At 37.0% G+C, this 18656-nt stretch overlaps 1 long non-coding RNA gene across 3 annotated transcripts in view; it reads right to left on the bottom strand.

The window, feature by feature from the left end:
- The window catches only part of LOC120784206, a 108024-nt gene that overhangs the window by 78073 nt on the left and 11295 nt on the right, over window positions 1-18656 (bottom strand). The window contains exons 2-4 of one of the 3 annotated variants that reach the window (XR_005706412.1): window positions 17453-17603; window positions 16071-16173; window positions 13521-13649 (exon numbers count right to left, since the gene is read on the bottom strand). This is a non-coding gene — a long non-coding RNA (uncharacterized LOC120784206). Of the gene's footprint in view, window positions 1-13520; window positions 13650-13765; window positions 16174-17452; window positions 17604-18656 lie in introns of those variants that run through there. The other 2 variants (XR_005706413.1, XR_005706411.1) reach the window with 2 other exon arrangements.

An 18656-nucleotide genomic window follows, 5' to 3' on the forward strand; every position in this document is an offset into this window, starting at 1 on the left:
TCAAGGCTATGTTACTGACTTACTGAACTGTTGGACCTCCTGAGAACTTCACAAAGCCTCAGACAGTATTTTAAGTCCAGGAAATGATTTAAATGACTGCACAACAGGGGATATACCTTCATCTGAAAGCTGATTGGGCATTTTGCCGTTTTACTTTGTGTCATCATATATGTAGAGAGAAAATGATACCATGAGGAAGCAATATGCGTTATTCAGCCCCACATAAACACACTGTTGGTAACTGCTGGCTACTGCTTTTCAGATGTTTAATCAGTGGAAGTTCATTATCGGATGCTACCTAATTAAAATCACGTTTTTGTTTTTTTTTTGTTTTTTGTTTTTTTAATGAGAAGTGTTCACGTGAGGCTTTGATGAAGAGGTATTTAAAATTTTAATCGGACTACTGCAAAAGATTGTTCTATCAAAAGATCGTTTTAGCCACACACTTCTTATGTGTGTCTTTGTGTTGTGTGTGAGAGTGTGTGTTAACGTTTCGGGTCTAAAGCAATTATGTGTCACATACAAGCTTTTTGTTACACTACAACAAACCAATTTCCTGAATCTATGGCAACCAAGTGACTCATCACTTCACTTATTCAAGCTACTTAGCATACAAGTAACACATGGGGGCCTTTGAAATACGCAATATTTCTTATCTAAATAAATCAATAACCACCATCTGCACACACTGCAACTGCCACTCTTCTCATATAACAGCTGATCAAAATTCCGAGCCAAACCGGCTTCATAATGCAAGGATTGTTGTTAGGTGAACTAACTTGAAAGGTTCCGTTAAATAGAGGCTGCCTCATCAGGTCTGAATAATGACATTGGTGCCCATCTCATAATAAGTCTTGGCTTTATGTGGCAGACAGCCTGAGTGGCTGGGCTGAAATTGAATTTGGTTCATTTCCTTTGGCTGTCTATTTCTTTTGTGCACTTCTCCTCTGCTTGGCATTGATTGTTACAGAAGATATTAGGTGCATCAAGGCAAACTTCCATGGGTGCAAACATATACACACACAAAACCATTAACATACACAAAACCACATACACAGTTTGCTTCTGTGCTTGCAGAAAAGCATCACAGGAATACACAAAATCAAAAAACCTCCAAAAAACTAGGTATCCAAGTTTTATTCTGAGCTTTAACTCTTTCTGAAGAGATGTTTGCATTTTCTCCACATATTCTGCTAGACTTCTTTCCAAATTCCTAAACCCATAACCCATTATGAAACCCATAATGTGAACAAGCACGTAGGGCAAAAAGACAAGAATGAATGAAGGTGAATTTTCTCCATATCATTCATAGTACTTTTAATTAAGGTGAGCAGCAGGCAGGGTGTACAGTAAATTGCACCCACAGCTATCTTCAGTTTTTCAGAGCGTACTTTGGCGAAGCGTATGGTGTGGACAGTTGTTGTCCAAAGAGTACATATTTTGGCTAATTAGCGAGTGTTGAGTCTGGTTCAGGCTCTGACCATTGGTCATGGCCTTTTTGTCCACGCTCTGGGGCTCTTTTAGTGCCAGCAATCCTTTCTCTTTTTTTTTTTTTCACAGACAGCTGCTCTGGCATTTGCCCTCAGATTAGCACTAATGTCAATAATGATCACATTGTGCAGAAAAACATCCAAGATGGTCCAACCAAGTCTTTAGTACCGCTTTGTTTAACATGTTTGAGGATGGAGAAAATCCATAATTGTAGAGAACAGTTGACTTGGACCTTCTAAGCTACTGGATTTACAGCAAATATATATATTTAGTATATATATTACATACAACATATGTAATGTGTAGAGCAGCATTATCTAGTAATACAATGTTCAATTGTTGTGTCACTACCATTAATGGTGCAGACAACTCAAATTCCAATTGGTAACATGTACCTGCCTGTTTTGATCTATAGATGTAGCCACTTCACAACACCAATTCACAATTTGTACTATTTTCAAATCAAATCTGTCTTTCTGTATAGGATTGGGTTTTAAATATTATTTGATCAAATCAAAATTCAATATCAAATGTACTTACTGAAGATAAAAATAATTTAAAGACTGAGTTGAGCTCTGTGATCACCTTGTTGGCTGAGAAGGCAGAAACCTTTTATTCGTAGTTTAATTAATATTCACCACCTGTACAGTAGATACAACCTGAAAATAAGGTAAGCAACACAAGATATGATATGTCAATTAAATATTTATGTCACATTGAAATAAGAGGTGTAGCACACTATTTTTGCATATTTTGCTACGTTGTCCAAATATAGAATACAGGACTATTAAGTTGATAAGCTTCCTTTATTGGCATGGTAAGGTTTAATTTGGAAATTTCTTACTACTGAAAGTGATGAATCAACCAGATCGTTTCACAAGAGAAGACTCACCACTATGTCAAGATTGTTAGACTGCAAATGTACAAGCAATTACTGATGTTGATATTTTAAAGTTTAGCAAAGAAAAGAAAAAAAATGTATATATTGGCATATAGTTTTAGATTTGTAACATATGTAACACATAACAGACAAACATTTTTGATAACAATCATTGCTTATTATAGAATTGTGACCAAAATACTTTGTACAGTGAAAAAATATTAACTTGTCAGCACGCTCTGGACAAACTGTGTAATGGCAACACTGTTTTTAGCTAATTTTGAACATATCTTTGACATTTCTATACAGCAATTATTGGCTACTTGTCAGCAATGCAAATGTATCAGTTGGGGGCTAGAGAGTGGTATGTTTTCTAACAATCGATCTTGCAAAGGTTCATTTTGGCCTAAAGAAAAGTTATCTATGGCATTAATGTTAATTAGCTACAGCTCATCGGTTCTGCCACTAGTGGCACAAAAGTGAGAAGCTGACTACTTGAATTATTCTTACGCAGCTCTTTGCTAATTCAAAAAAACATAAGTCACTAAAAGACTGGTTAAGACTTTTGTTAGCATTGGAGTGTAGCAACTCTCGGTATTTTAATAACCTGGCTCGGACTCATTTGTCAGAACCCAGCGCTATCTGTGTCATGGTTATGGTATTAACCAAAGAAGAAATCTTGAATAGATTTTTACACCCGAACTATTACTAAACCAACCTAATTACCAAAACATAGGAATAAATTCTGGTTTAAAATACTTTGAAGTACACTTTTGGATTAAAAAACGCCATTCTGATATTTGTGTGAAAAGCTCCCACACTGCCTTCATTCAAAATACTTATCACTTATTGATGTGACAGGGGGAGGAAGGGAAAGGTAGCAAATTCTCACATTAATTGGGTCATACCTGAAGTGCGGTGAGGGAATTTGTAGTGAAATCCAGTACTCCTGAGAGTGTGTGCTAAATTCAGATAAGCCTCCACTGCATGGATTCTCCATCTTATCTTGAGCCGGCAATAGGACTGTGAGATTGAATAATCTGGGGAAGGTTGGGGAGCAATAGTTCAGGCATCCATAGGCTCTTAAAAGCAATGTGACAATGCTTCCACACTCTAATAAGTGTGGCAAGTCCCCTTACTGTCAGTGGAGGATGCCAAAATAAGAGGAGGTTCGTACTTGACATCCTCACTTACATGAATATAAAACGAATAATAACTGTGCAGTCTGCTGTGGGCAATGTCAAAGTCAAAGTCATATGAAATGTAGCTCCTTTAACTTGTATGTTGGTATTTACTACATGAGGTGTCAGTCCATCACCCCCTGCAGGACTAAGTTATTTAGATTTTCAGCACAGAAGTGCACAAAAATTAAAAAAATTGTTCATTCCTACTTGAGATATAAGTAAATCAACTGTACTGTTGACTGTCAAATCAGAAATTTAAAAAAACGTAACTTATTATTTGCATTACTGATTAATCTGCATATTATTTCTCGATTAATTGATTCATTATTTGGTCTATTAAAAAAATATCAGAAAGTAGTGAAACCTTTCAGCTTTCAGCAATTTTCCTAAACCCAATGGTGACATTTTCCAATTGCCCGTTTTTTCCAAACCAACAGTCTAAAACCCAAATATATTCAGTTTGCTATCATATAAGATGAAGAAAAGCTGCACATCCTCACATTTGAGAAGGTGGAAAAAAGAATGATAGTATTTTTGCTTAATTAATTGAGCGATTAATTGATTATCAAAATAGTTGATTAATTTTCTGTCATTCGACTAATTGAGTGATCGACTAATCATTTTAGCCCTAAAATATTATTGATTATACTTCTGACTGCACCATTAAGGACTGCAACCTTAAAGGATAAGGCTGGAAATATTCTATGAACAAAAATGAAAAGACCAAAACCAACATTACGTTAGTTAATGAAGGACAACACATTTATTGTTACCTTGTTTTAGATGTATTTTACTGGGTTTTTTTGTCTTTTTTATCTTTATAAAAAAAATGTGTTAATAATCTTATAAAATTAATTCATCGAAAGCTGAAAATTATTCCATCACTTTATGGCCCACAAGGTAAATTTACCTGTCTACATGAGCCGTTTAGGGGATCCTGAGTTTATTGGAGAAACAAATTATGAAAGATTGCAGAGATGGATCTTAATAGGTTCATAAATGTCTTCTTGAAGCGCGCTCAAGTATACAACCTGCCTGCCCAAAAGAGGGAAGGGTGAGAGAAAAAACAGACCCTGTACTTTTTTTGAAATGTAAAGATTAGAGATTGTCAGAGAGTAAGAGGCTATGAAGTGTGAGTGAAGGAGCGGAAATTGAACCTCACCGCCATAGCACCAGTCAATCAGATAAATAACGGTATAATCGAGTTTTTCCCCTCACATGCATAATTCATTTTACATTTAGCTTTATATCACTTTTTTTTTCTCAGAGTGACTTTGCTGCTTAGCACAAATTGTTGTGGATTTAAGAACACGATGGGAATTAATTTTCCTTCTGTCACCCAAGCTACAAGTTTTAGCCCCGAGGGATATTACAGCGGTCTCATGAAAGCCAGAGAGTTGGATTTCTGTGTACATATCACTCTTTCATCCTCACTTTGAACCTACTGTAGATTGCATCAATACTTCACATGGCAAAATGGATTATTCCTCACAAGGATCAAGGCCATAAATGTAATGTATTAATAACAATTTAAGAAATATATTGGAGTTCAGACACAATCAGCATTATTCTTCTGTGAGCCTTTTTAAAATTCCAAAACAACACTGGGAATACCACTAAATTTATTTCATCATCATTTTCATGTTTTATTTTCAATCCCGTTTGTTATTTCAATACTACATATGGTTACTGTATTTTCGTACTTTTGTTGTTTCCCTTTGCAATTTTACACTCCTGGTAACCAATGATTATTTTGAAGATGTTACAATGCTGATGGATGGCACATCACTACCAGTCAGATACCATTGATATATTGAACCAGTGGGAGGTGCAGAAGAGTCACCTGGGTGGAGAAAAATAGAGTGTTTTCTTCTGGCTCCACAGTCCTTGGCAGGTGTAGAGGCAGCTCACTCACAACTCCATGGACCACCTACTGCCAAATCTGATTTAGTACAGGGAAATATTTTCTCCCTGAGACCCTGCCTTCAGTTTAGAAGGCCAGGCCACATGTTGTGAAACGAAGCAGGCCGCCAAACTAAACGGGTTGTCATTTGCCCACACTGCGTAGCTATTGATTTACTGCTCCTTGCTGGTGGTTTCCTGGAGGGGACTGTGAGCTCTAAAGAAAGAAAAAAGGAAGAAAAAAAACGCCTGCATGCTCCATCAGAAGAAAGGTTCCCCAGGCCAGACCTCCCATGAGGCTCAACTGGCAGAATTTGGCACCATCAAGGGTTGAATAAATGATCAGCTAATACACAAGTGATGACATAAATTTAACTTGTGTCATCACATGAAAAGGCATCGGGTTAACAGAGAGGAAGAACTTTTTGCAGTTGTGGCTATTGCTCGTTATAATAGTCATAATATTTCATGAATTTAAGATGAGCAGTTATTTCTCTTGTAATAAATCCACATTCATTGCATTATTCTTATTGGAACAATTACCAAAGTATGTAATGCACAATGACAGGCATTACATCTACTTACATCAGCTTGCTGGTACTTGCTCACTGCAAAACCACCCCTGCAGTTTTTTTTTACGAAATTATAGCGAATGTGTCAGAGTTTCAATTGACAATTTAGCAAATGACCCCATGTTTATATATCTAGAATTGCTACAGTGTAGTTCAATAGGACAAGACCAGTACTGGAACAATCAATTGATTAATCGATTTGTTCAATCAGTTCCATAATCAATTAATTAAGTAAAAATATCAAACATTAGCTAGTTCCAGCATCTCAAATTTAAAAATTGCCTGTTTTTATAGCATTGTAAGTCAAGTATTTCAAGGTTGAAGGCCAGACAAACCTTTTGAAAAACTCACCTTGTGCTCTCAGAATTTGTGATGGGCATATTTCAATATTGATTATTCCCAAAAAGATATCACTGCATTTTTACATAACATTTCATATATTGCTTTTTAACACATGCATTGATGCATTTGTCAGCAAGTAAAACACCTTCTGTGACGCATTCATACTGGTGCATAAAAAGGCAACGATAAAATGACAATGTATATTATATTTATATAAATTATGTAAATAGGAGGAGATATGATATGTTGTGATTATATCTGTGCATGTATACACATCTGAAATATCTTTAGCTGCTTACAACTACAGTTACAGCCTTAGACAAGACTTTTAATGATGTAAAACCCAAGTGCTTTGCATCATTAACTTAAGCCACCAAGGTAGAGGTAAATTTCAAAAGGAATTCACTCAAATTGAGATTTTGTGTGTTTTTGTATGTGTGCGTACATGTTAAATTATTCTTTATAAGTCACTGGGGGGGAAATTTGTCCTCTGTATTTGACCTGTCCCAGCTGTTTAAGAGCAATGCAACCACAGTGCATTGCTCAGGGACCAGCTCCGAGTCAAGCATATTCCGAACACCTTACATACACGTCTCGGGGTGCGGAGAGAAAAAAAAAAAAAAAAGCATGAACACGGGGAGAACAGTCCACAGACTTCACTCCAGCCACGGACTTCCTGCTGTTTGGTGAAAGTGCTAACAACTAAACCATAGTCATTCTGACTGTAAAGCTCTGATCTAATCTAACTCTAACATTATCTCCATTTGAAGATCCAACAGCAATCTGAGCACAATGAGACCAGATCTCATCAGCATCCTAGCATGATCAGATGATAAAGATGACATTAAAATGGCAATTTCAGCTGCAGCCAGACTGCTCTACGGGAGCTTCCCTGGGTGGGAGCTCCTGAATCAAATCAATTTTTGCCTTTCACTTGCATTTCATAAAGACAAAAGTGCACATTAAGAGCACAATTCTTCACAAGAGTTTTAGTGACTGGTATATTCATTAAAAACTGTAAGGTTAGGTAAGCACAAAGGCATGAAAATAGATTCTTTTGATGTCCCTTTTCAAAATTATCTCCTGTCTGTTATTCAAATAGTAGACAAGTGTTTGGATGGAGAGTGAGGGATTTCATTGAGCCAGCAACAAAACAGGCAATGTCATCTCCAAACATCAGGCTCTCTTTAAAAAAAAAATCTGTCTGTGTGCTTAGTGCTGGTGGCCGAGGTGCAGACTCGCTGCACATTGCATATGATCAACCCATTACATGCTGCCAGGGCTGGTTATGGAAATAGACTTATAACAGTGCTACCTGATGTTGCTGCCCACTGAGACAGAGGGAGAAATCACATTCATTTACCAGGGTCCAATTAGTACTGAGCCCGAATCATCATCAATTCACATACTAATTGTCCTGTGTGGCTCGCATAGTATACCACCATCTGTGCAGATACTCTAACTCTTGAGCAGGTTGTTGTTTTAGGGATTGGAGAAAAGTTGTTTTGGTTGTAAGACACTTGCAGGTGTACATATTTGCACTGTATGAATTAAGAGGGTTAAACGTTTCTCAGTTTTCTAAATTGACAGTGTTTCATTAAATCCCCAAAGTCTTTGAGGGTAATTAATAAAAGACAAACACACCCTACGGTATGTCATTACAATTGCCAGTCTACCTTGCCTTTCTGTGCCCTTTCTTTGTTTAGTGTTATACATTTCCTCGCAAATAATTCATTAAAAGTTGACAACACGACCTCAAATTGAGATTTTGCCAGTGTGGCTACAACAGAAACATTTCTTCAGCATAAAATATCAATGGTAAACATCAGGTTTGCAGCCCCTCAATATCAAAGAGCAAGCCTTCCTTTGTAGCTGCCATTTATGATCAAAAATCATACAGCAAAAACTCCATCACAGAAAAGGTCAATTTTTCTACCGACTGTGGCCTCAGCAGACCAGAACATAAGGCCGAAAGACATAAGTTTATTTTCATTCTCTGAGGGTTGTTGAAAATCTTTTTCTGGTGAACACAAGAGATCAGAAAGAGACCAAAGAGCGGGTACACTGAAAAAGGAAATGACAACGCTTCATCACAGTCTGATGATAAGTAAAAGTGTAACAATTTTTAATAACACAATAGTTAATTAGCTATGGTCAAAAAGTGTTGATACGCCTTTCTTAGATATTCATTTTATATTCTGTACTGTATTTAACATGCAGTATTTTCAGTTAATTTGAATCACTAGATAACTGTTTATTGCATTATGAAAATTTGGCAAAAAGTGTTTTACTAACAGATCAGCTGCCAGGCAACAATATAGCTATTTTAGGTAAAAATGATGTATTAAACTGCAGAGTAACCCTAGCAGTTGCTGTAGTAAACTGCAAAACAGAAAAGGTGAGCTTGGAGTGCATGTAGCTGTTTACCCTCAAGTTTCGTAGAGCCCTTGAAGTGACGCTTAAGTATTTTCAAAGCTTACATGGAACATAGGTGGCTATGAAACAGACCTTACAGGTTTAATAGAGGCTGTATTGCCCAGCAGTGTTAAAAAAAAAAAAAATAGATGTTTCTCCATGTTGTCAATGTCAAAGGCTGTACACAAATAAAAGGCCTCTGCTATGAACTGTAATACAGTGACCCAGGAAAAAGCAGCACTTACTTTGTAGATCTGTAGAAAATATTCTTGCTTTTGAACAAATTAGTTTTTTGTGGTTTATTACAAACCTCAGAGTCAAACTGATTAATTAGTTCACCATTAGTGCTGTTGTTACAGTAGAGTGACTCTATAAATCCAAACATATCAATCTTGTAAACATGTCTTTCCATCTCAGAGAAGAGTGCATTTACTCAGGGAAGTAAAACATTAAGCTGTCTCGTGTAATAAAGTAGCTAATATTATGTCCGGATTAGATTTTTCCAAAAAAAAAAAAAAAAAAACACAAACATGTATTTTTTTTATTCATATCAAATCTAAAAAACTTTTTGTCAGTGGCAATACTCAATCACCAAGTGTTTAATATGTGTAAAGGTTAAAATTCTTTGCATGTTGTCTGAGTTCAAACATCTGAATATCAAAGTACAAAATAAAATGATGATTGAACTTAAACTGCATGTCATCACACCAGACATGCTTTGATGTCCTATTTTAAAAGAAGAAATGTTAAAAAAAGACTAACTTTTGCTGAAGCTCTGTCTTTCACTAAACGGTTTTTGAACAGTATACAGCTCGGTCCAGGTGTATATGTTTCAAGATGTCTGCAGTCAAGTGTATTTCTGATAACACGTTTCGACCTGGAACTGAGTCTGATCGAGCACCCCATCCGATCCCTTGGCTAACTGCAAAGTAAAATGATTCAATACATCCAATAAGCTTTTCTCTCTCTTTTCATTTCTTTCATTTGAAGCTGGTTGTGTACTGCCATCCTGGGTCAGTCAACCCCATTTCAAGTGGCTCTCCTTCAATCTATACCACAAATTTCCTCTGCAGTTTCTCCTTTCAAAAAGTCACAGACCTCAGCATTTGAGTTTCACAAAAACACCAAAGAGAATAGATCCTTCACAACGGTAACGTAGTTCATTGTGTCAAAGAGGATTATTTACAATAATGCCAAGGCATTGTTAAATCTAGATTGTTGTTTCAAGATACTGCGCTCCATGTCACTGGACAGGATGAATCCACTTTGCAGGACCTCCTGTAAGCCTTTATTCAATTATCACTGATTCATCAGGTTGTACGAGCAATAGATTATTACATGAATTATAAAAGACACAGGGAATCTCTCACATTCCTCTCTCATGAGTTTGAACTATAACATTAGTAAGAAGAGACAGACAATAAAAGTGGACATTAAAAATGTCATCCTTCACTATGGCTCCACTGACAAGCATTAAACCAATAAGTACTAATGTCTGAAGGATAATGCTTGCATTAGGGCTTGATTCATTCACTGTCCGAATTCATAGCTCTCTGGGAAATAAAGTGAATATTACTGCATGTGCATTACACCCCGCTTCGATGGAATCCCTTCTACAGGGGCCAAATGCACAGCATAGATCACCAAACAAAAAGCTTATGGGGAAAGGCCCTGATTAGCCTTCCTGATTATCCTCCATTCAAATCATAGGGATTAGTACTCTAAAATGATTGGCACTATTAACCTTGGCACATTTGTGCATCACTTCCAGGATGTTGGGCTTTTCAAATATGTTTCTTTCTGTAATGTAACAATGGAAATGTAATGTCGCCATGTCCAAGGGGTTAGCTTGGATATATATTGATTTTCTATCTGCTATTTTGCGAAAGTTTGGGCTGAAGACATGGTCATGCCTGTGATGTTCATCACTGTTCAAAGACAATTATGGAGTGAGAACTTAAAGGTAGCAGAGGGTAATCCTTTTACCAGGCTCCCTCAGGGCTTTCCAGTGGGTTGCTTGATTCAGGATATCGACTCCAACTACTCTTGTCTGGCCCCAAAATTACCTATTGATTTACCCTTTTGACAGTTGTTAGTTGGAAACTTAATCACAGCGACCTACATTGTCATATAAAGTACATTGTTGTTCATCACTAGCTGCTGGTTCGCCTTTTGTGTCAGTGCTGTAAGTATTGCTGCCATCACAAACACGAAAATCAATACATATAGTATACCAGCTCAGTTTTGCTTACAGATGCTAGAGCTTCATTTAAATTTCTCTATGCTGACCCTTAGCATAGCAGAATGATTAATCTAAAGTATTTTGTAGTAATGCCCTTCTAATAATTAAAGGTCTAAATGCATACGAGTCTTGAGACCATTGTTTTTCCGATAACGAACTGTATATTATAGCATCGTTATGGCTCCACAGTTGAATTTCCAACAGCAGCTGGAAAGCACAGGGGCATAATTTTGTACTGAAATAATGAAATCAAAAAATGCTGATCCAAAAGTCACATATTTAGAAGCTTTGTCATCAGTGTTACAGCCAGTGTTGAAGTAAGGTACCACAGAGGCAGAAAGATTAGAAAAACGTCCTTCAACTATGTGACCCAGGATCATACCCTTTGTTGTCAAGTCTGTTAGGCAAGACCTAAATCCCTGCCAGCTCCCAGCCAGGTAATGCTGACCTCTCACCTCACTGCTGGGGCACAAGGACCAAAATGTAGAATAAAGAAATAGGTATGGGTAAAAACATTATCCATATAAACAAAAATGGGATTAGGGTTACCCTTGACTGTTTTTTGAAGACCACTCAATGCTGATACAAATATTTTTTAACTGAAGCTGATGTTAACTACTCAATATATTCATATCTGACTGCTCTCTTTGATATAAAGCGATGGAAACAGCATTTAACCATCAGACAATGCTTACTATTTACGCATATTTGCATTCACCAACTCCCTATTTACTATTTAATGTGCTACGTTTACTTACTACGTTTACCACCATTTCATTTGAGTGTCCATTTTTCTGAGAGTGAAATTTATACACTGCATAGTGCTCTCAAAAATTCCCAGAATTAAATGAAATAGTAGCCTTCATGGAAACATTCCCACAATGTGAGGTGTCCCATTTTATAGATTCAAAAAGTACAGTAGTGCAATACCACACCAGTTATCTATTGTAGAATAATGTATAAGTGAATGACAAAGTGATTTTCGACACAGCCAAATACTTGGATGTGTAATCTCAATGCCATTTTGTCGAGTGCATTTATGTATAACTCTTAATCACAGAGGACTTCATAGGCCCACAGTACAAAGAAAAAAATTACCTAGATAGGCAAAGCCCCCCAGAAAAAAATATTAATGAAAAAAATGTATTAAACTTTGAGAAGGATCACAAAAGACAGACCACCCCTCTGGGACAAGTGGGTGTTAGTGTGTAAGAAGAGAAGGCAAAGAAATTCCTGACAAGTGTTTTTCATGCTACAGTACGAAAAGGCAGACAATACCAGTATGAGACTCAAGCAAAGAGAAGACGCTATGGTCACTGCCAAGTCAGTGGGGCAACACTAAAACTACTGCCAGAAAGAACTGCTGGTTCAGGCTAATCTACATACATCATCAGAGTCAGCCACACCTCTCTACCACCACTGACATACAGTACTGGGTCCATGCACAATTTACGATGAGGCTCCACCCTGAGAACTTAATAATTTTAAGATGCAGCATATTTACTAGCTATCTGGAAAGAGACCTCATATCAGTATTGAATGACATGGCTGTTTAATAACAGCCACATAGACCTACAATAAAATATAGACATGTATTTTATAGAGAGTAAAGTTAATAAGGGAAATCTACATACATAAGCACATTTCCACTGACAATAAAATATGTCTGTGGAAACGGATTAAAAATTGGGTGCCATCAGACCTCTCTACTTAGCAAAAACAGCTTGATTTCTCCTGATAAATGTAAGTGAAATTAACATTCAGTGGATCCTCTACTGATGAACACCTACCACCTGGTTAGACCTTTATTTATGAAATTTATCTCCGCAGGAATTTTTTTTGTGCTCAAGAAGGTTGTTCTTGTTGGTTCTGTTGTGAAGAGCTATATAGGACATTTGATCAGTCAGATCAGATCTGCTGTAAAAGAGCTGTGTGGGATGTTTGATCAACCATTTAATTTAAATTAATCATTAAAAGTGTTTTTTTTTTTTAAAAAGGCCTTAACTGGTCTTTGACCACTAGATGTGTGAAGATTACATGCTTTCAAACACTTCAGAGTCTTCTGAGGAATCTGGCAGGCCTTTTATCAACATGAGTATGTGTTTTAATCATCTGATCAATCGATCTCTCTAAATAAAAAGAAAGTGTGTGTTTGTCGGTTTCCTGCAAACAACTGTTTACTGAACACAAACTGATATGTTTTACATTTATAGAAGTTGGAACTTGAATAAACATTTAAATCAGAGGAGGATTTTTTTTTTCCTGTAGAACTTGTTTTATTATCCTATAAATGGCAATATAATGCCATTTTAAAATTTATTTACTTCGATACACATTTTATGTACTGTGCTAAGCATTTGAATTTACAGAAATAAAGTAATTTTTAAAAATCACCTGATTTTATTTAGGCTGTTGGCAAGTTGCCATTCTAGTACTATAGTTAAATAATGAAAAATCAAACATGAAAGGCAGTGCCCAGGGAGGTTTGTGACAAAACAGTTTTATCTAATTAAAATAAAGATGAAAAATTAAAAGGGACAACAAGAAGGAACTGAGAAGTCTTTGCAGATATAATAATAAACTTCATTTCTATAGCACTTTTCTAAACCAGTTACAGGGTGCTTTACAAAATACAGTACCATACAATATACAGTAGGTGCAAAGACAGCAAGAAAACAAAAAATTTAAAAGAAAATCATACATAAAAACAGGGATTTCAAGATGTGAGAGAGATAAAAAGAAAGATAAAAAAGAACAAGTTTAAAACATCTGAGTAGACATTATTAATTATTATAAAAAATGCCAATCTGTGCAGGTAGGTTTTTAAAAGCTTTTTGAACTAAGGCACTGAATCACCTGCACTGATAGTGACAGGGAGTTTGTTCAACAATGCTGGAGCTAAAACAGAAAAAGCATAGTCCACCCCTTCTTTTAAGCCTGGAACGTGGAACTTTTAACAGCCAGTGTAATTCAGCTAGGACTGGAGTAACATGTTCCCTGCATTGAGTGTTTGTGAGAAGTCTTGCTGCTGTGTTTTACACCAACTGTAAACAGGCAACTGCTCCAATCGTTAAGGCCAGTAAATAATGAGTTGCAGTAGTCTAAGCCGGAGGAAATGAGGGTATGGATAAGTTGTTCAACTCATTTTTTGGGAGCATTGGTTGGACTTAAGCAATATTTCTAATTTGTAAGTAACACTGTAACACTGTTAGTAATATGATCGGGACCAAAAACCAGGACGGTTTTCAGTCGCAAGAAGTTAGTAGTCATCCAGTCCTTAATGGCAGCAAGATCTAGATTGTTAAGATTTTCAGGGCTAAACAAGACATACAACAGGGAGTCATCAGAGTAACAATGGTCGGACACAGGAGTGAAATGGCAAGGGGCAACAGATACAAACTGAACGAAACAGAGCCAATGACTGAGCTCTCTGGGACCCCTGAAGACCTTAGAGCAGTTGAAGAACTAAAGTTGTCAACAGTGACATTGAATACTCTGATAAACAAGATGTAAACCAGTCGAGAGCAGTTCTACCTAGGCTACCCAGTTCCAGAGTTTGTTGAAGGCTACACTCAGGTCCAGCAAAATGAGAATCGTGATATTACCAGAGTCTGCACTCATTAGGATGTTGCTACTCTGAGTAGGGCTGTTTCTGTACTATAGTTCCTTCTAAAGCCAGATTACAATTTGTCAAATATATTGTTTCCTTGCATTATCTCTAAAAGTTGCTTAGCAATTACCTTTTTAACAATTTTTGAAACTAAAGGTGATTTGGATATGGGCGGTAGTTATGGGGGAGTTTCGGGTCTAAACCAGGCTTCTTAAGGAGAGGTTGGATAGAGGCCTGTTAAGAATAATCCTGGACCAGACCAGACAGAATAACTTGTTCACAATGCTAAGAAGCCAGACTGTGAGGACTCCAAAAACTTCAATAACTTCGAAGGGAGAATATAAAATTTACAAGTAGTGAGATTAGTGTGGGAAACAATTTCTACCAAATCCCTAAGGGTGGTGGCGGGTGAGAGCTCAGGTGAGGGTATAAGTGAGCTAGCATGAGTAACTGATGGTTTGATATTTTCTTTATATTCAGCAAAATACTTTATAAAATATTATGTTTTTTAGAGGCAACTAGATTGGAAAAATAAGAAAGTCTTTCACTCTTTAACAGTGAATTAAATAAATATAATAGCTCCCTCATATGGAATCAATGAACTTAAAGTTCTTGTATTTACTTTTTAATATTTTTGTTTATCCACGGCCTTGGGTTGGAGGGACGACATGTCCTAGCTGTCATACATGCTGTTTGGTCCAGAGTTCTCAAGCACATGGTATTAAATTGATCAACCATATCACTTACATTGTTGCATACATATATTACATATAGTTAAAAATTCAGATGTAAAAGGATTGTCAGGATGATCAACATGAATATTATAACCACCAACCAATAAAATGTAATCATAACTAAGAATAATAGAATAAATCAAATCTGAAAATTACAATAAAAAAAATTACAATTGGGTTTAGGAGGAGGATAAATAATAGTACTGCACACAGGGACATCAAGTTTGATTTTGAACATCAGTACTTCAAAGCTGGGAGGTTTCTCCACTGAGATGAAGGCACAGTTTAAATATTTTTTTAAAGACAACTGCAAGTCCACCTCTCCTACCACTGAGACTAGGGGAGTTGAAGAATGTATAATTGGGGGAACATAATTTCTAAAAAGCACTTATGTCGCCAGTTCTAAGCCATGTGTCAGATAAGAAGAGAAAGTCCAATTTATTGGTAGAGATAAAGTCATTTAGGGTAAAAGCTTTTAGTCAGAGACCTTATATTTAAGAGGGCACAGCTAGAAGGAGAGGTGTATTTATATTTTGTATTTCCACAAAATTCTAACAGACGGAGATGTGCAGCATTTACTCCACAGCTCAAAGCACCAGATTTAGCGGGGAGAGAGCAAGGTATCCAGATATGGTGTGTATTGGTACTATGAATGTTGGAGGCCTGAAGAAGCAGCAGTGGGAATGCGGGTGACCAACCTGCTCGGGCACCAGGGATGACGTTGTACAACAGATTCCGAAGCAGCAGCTCCATCTGAAAAGGTGGACAGCCGCAACGTTTCGGTGCAGAGCACCTGGTCATCTGAGGAGGAGAATGGATCCATTTTATTTAACGCCACAGACCTCTTTCCCCGTGGGATTAGCCAATCAGGACCCGCAGTGGCAGTGGCATCGAGAGGTGGGTCATCCATTGAAATAACTGGGGCAGCCGTTTCAGGACACATTGTTCCAGCTGATGCAGGGTCCGGTATATATATATATAGGTAAAAGAACATATAGGTAAAAGACCCCAGGATCTATAAATGTAGCACAAAATGTGGCCTAAAACTGGATTAATCTATCAATTTTTAATAGAGTTTCCGACAGACAAAAACAATGCCAACACATGCACATCTCTGTATGAGCTGACGGCAAGACCAACGCCACAACTTATATCAAGTTACAAATTCTACATTTTGAACAAAATTAAGAGAAGCAAGTATCTTGCATACAATCTCTGTAGTTCTAAGTCCCAGCACAGGAAATTTCTATGAAATGCTTCGGCAAATAGGAAATTAATTTTCTCTCATTTGAGGTATTTCCTAAAAATACAAATACAAATAAATTAATGTTCACTTTGACAGACATAATATGTGGGAATGCCATAGGATGTAAAACATTCACATCTTCATTCCAAGTGGAAAAAAGGTCATTCTACCTACCACAGCATTAAAGATTTATATTGTTTTCCCTATTTTTTGCAGCAATATGCCTCTCAGCAAGTCATGATATGCACGAATGTATGTTTTCTCTCCCTGCTGGATCTTATGTTTTTTATATCCATTACTGTAGGCATTACTGGGGTGTTTGCACTCTGCACTCATGCTTGGTGGTGTAATAAAATTAATTTTTTACTCTATCTGACAGAATATCATTAAGCTCAGCCTATAAAGGAGAGATGGCAAATAAAAGCTCAACATTCTTATAATAATCTGCTGCACAAGTTAAGTAATAATAATAATAATAATAATAATAACAATAAAAATTATACTACTGGGGAGTCAAGCACAAATTCCTCAGTGCTAATACTGCAATGTGCAGGTGTGATTATGTAGGATTTGCTTGGCATTGCCTGTGTGAGGGGATGGTGAGTATGTCTGTGATATGGGAGCAATATCAGTTTCTATTTTGTGTAACATTTCATAAAGCCTGAGAATTAGCTTAAGAGGATGTTTTTGCTGTCATATTAATACATTTGGTGACATGGGAATATTTTCATTTGATTTGAGGCTTTTTGCAGTTTTGAAAAACTACATTCAACCTAAAAAAAAAAAAAAAAAAAAAAAATGTAATGATGAGTTTTTGTGTGACTTCACATTTACCCTGGAAACAGGCAGAGGCTTCTCCTTCCAGCCTGGAAGGTGCAGAGTGAATTGAAAAGCTAGTTTGGAGATGATATCTGTCCATCTCTAACCATGGAGATTATAGCCATGACAGCTGTTGTGGTGAACGGCTTACAGCTTGCAGAAGTACCTGCAAAGAGATGGCCACGATAAAATAAATTACCTGTGTGACGACTGACGGCTTAAGAACACTGCCTCATTTCGTTTTATTTTTCTCTCCACCAGCAGATCTGTTATCTGATTTTGTTTGGGCTAAACTGATAGAGATTAGGTGGTTTTTAACTCATGTGTTTCTCATTTTACACCCAAAGAGAGGTTGTGTGTCTTTAATGTTCATTTTAAATGTTCCTCAAACATTTAAACAATTCTCCAGGTTACACCACAGTGATCGTGTCCTTCAATCTCACTCTGATTTTACATGAAGAGGTTCTTATTCTATACTATCTGTTTGGTGCTCAAGGCTGTCCCTGTGGCTATAACAAAAGACAAAAGGCCAAATTCTTGGCTGAGCATCAGGATTTCTGACCTTGTGGTTGTGATGGTGTAGTGTACTCTGCTCCATTCCTCTCTTTGCACACTCAGCCTATGGAGCTGAGGTTTAAAGGAAAGGCCTTATCAGTGTCCTCCAGGTTCTAACCCCCCACTGGAGTCAGTATCCTCAGGGTTAAAGAAGGGGGAAAAGCGAAGTCTGACAGAAGAGGGACGAAGGAGACAAAGAGATGCAAGGAAGGAGAAATAGGTTAAAAAAAAAAAAAAAAGGAAAAAGGTGTAAAGGGAAACAAGGTGTTGAGAGATAAAGAGGAAAAATCCAAAAAGAAACAGAGACAAAAGCAAGCAGAAGTGAGGTATTTATTAGCCTCATATCCCTGCTGTGACACCTTCTTTTCTGAATGGCAAAGCTATTATTTTATCACCACCATCTACAGCCTATGGTGTGGGAGGATTAGGAGAGTCATCATAACCTGTACTTTGTGACTGAAGACCATTCATTGTAATTCATGATATTCTGCAATAGACGGCTGCCATAAAAAACAGAAGGTTGGCACCCAGTGAAGAATGGTCTAGCCAGTGGGTAACAGTTTGTTAAAGCTCGGTAAATCAGCTTAATTGAGTGGTCAATCAATGTAAATTGCTCCGTTTCATTCCAGATTTGGAGCAGGACCTTCTGTTCTGAGTTGTCATG

Source organism: Xiphias gladius, chromosome 22 (genome assembly GCF_016859285.1).
Source record: "Xiphias gladius isolate SHS-SW01 ecotype Sanya breed wild chromosome 22, ASM1685928v1, whole genome shotgun sequence".
Classification (NCBI taxonomy): domain Eukaryota; kingdom Metazoa; phylum Chordata; class Actinopteri; order Istiophoriformes; family Xiphiidae; genus Xiphias; species Xiphias gladius.